The sequence below is a fragment of the Propithecus coquereli genome, unplaced genomic scaffold, assembly GCF_000956105.1.
Source record: "Propithecus coquereli isolate 6110/MARCELLA unplaced genomic scaffold, Pcoq_1.0 Scaffold200, whole genome shotgun sequence".
In the NCBI taxonomy this organism is placed as follows: domain Eukaryota; kingdom Metazoa; phylum Chordata; class Mammalia; order Primates; family Indriidae; genus Propithecus; species Propithecus coquereli.
The window spans coordinates 3,052,351-3,054,012 of NW_012144968.1; positions in this window are offsets into that span (position 1 = coordinate 3,052,351).

The window sequence follows — 1,662 nt, forward strand, 5'->3', positions numbered from 1 at the left end:
TTCTATCTAACTATCTAAGTATTGTTTTTGTACCCATTAACCATCCATACTTTATTCCCCTCCACCCACCATACTACCCTTCCCTGCCCCTGGTAACCATCATTCCACTCTCTGTCTCCGTGAGATCAATTGTTTTTAATATTTAGCTCCCACATGTGAGTGAGAACATGAGAGATTTATCCTTCTGTGCTTGGTTTATTTCACTTAATATAATGTTCTCCGGTTCCATCCAGGTTGTCGCAAATGGCAGGATTTCATTCTTTTTTGTGGCTATATAATGTTCCATTGTGCATAAGTGCCACAATTTCTTTATCCATTCATCCATTGATGGACACTTAGGTTGATTCGAAATCTTGACTATTGTGAATAGTTCTACAATAAACATGGGAGTGCAGATATCTTTGTGATACACTGATTTCCCCTCCTTTGGATGTATATCCAACAGGGAAATTGCTGGATCATATGTTAGTTCTCTTTTCAGTTTTCTGAGGGAACTCAATACTGTTCTCCATAGTGGTTGCACGAGTTTTTACATTCCCGACAGTGTATAAGGGTTCCCCTTTCTCCACATTCTTGCCAGCATTCATTACTGCCTGTCTTTTTGATAAAAGCCATTTTAACTGGGGTGAGATGATATCTCATTGCAGTTTTGATTTGCATTTCTGTGATGATTAATTATGTGGAACATTTTTTATATACCTGTTGGACATTTGTATGTCTTCTTTTGAGAAATGTCTATTGGGATCCTTTGCCCATTTTTTAAATAAGATTATTTCATTTTTTTTTTCCTCTTGAGTTGTTGGAGCTCATTACATATTCTAGTTATTAGTTCCTTGTCAGATGGGTAGTTTGCAAATATTTTCTCCCATTCTGTGGGTTGTCTCTTCCCTTTGTTGATTTTTCCTATGCTGTGCAGGAGCTTTTTAGCTTGATATGATCCCATTTGTCCAATTTTGCTTTGGTTGTCTATGCTTTCAGGATATTACTCAAGAAGTCCTTGACCAAACCGATGTCCTGAAGCATTTCCCCAATGTTTTCTTTTAGTAGTTTCATAATTTCAGGTCTTAGATTTAAGTCCTTAATCCATTTTGATTTGATTGTTTATATACGATGAGAGATAGGGTGTAATTTCATTCTTCTGCATATGGATATCCAGTTTTCCTAGCACCATTTATTGAAGAGACTGTCGTCCTTTTCTTACTGTATGTTCTTGGCCCTTTGTTGAAGATGAGTTCACTATAGATAGTGAATTTACTTCTGGATTCTCTATTCTGTTCCATTTATCTATGTCTGTTTTTATGTTAGTACCATGCTGTTTTGGTTACTACAGCTCTGTAGTATAATTTGAAGTAAAGTAATGTGATTCTTCCAGTTTTGTTCTTTTTGCTTAGGGTGGCTTTGGCTATTCTGGGTCTTTTGTGTTTCCTTATAAATTTTGGAATTATTTTTCTGTTTTTGTGAAGAATGTCATTGGTACATTGATGGGGATTGCATTGAATCTGTAGATTGCATTAGGTAGTATGGACATTTTAACACTATTCTTCCAATCCACAAGCATGGAATATCTTTCCATTTTTTTGTGTCCTCTTTAATTTCTTTCATCAATATTTTATAGTTTTCATTATAGAGATCTTTCATTTCTTTTGTTAAGTTTATTCCTAG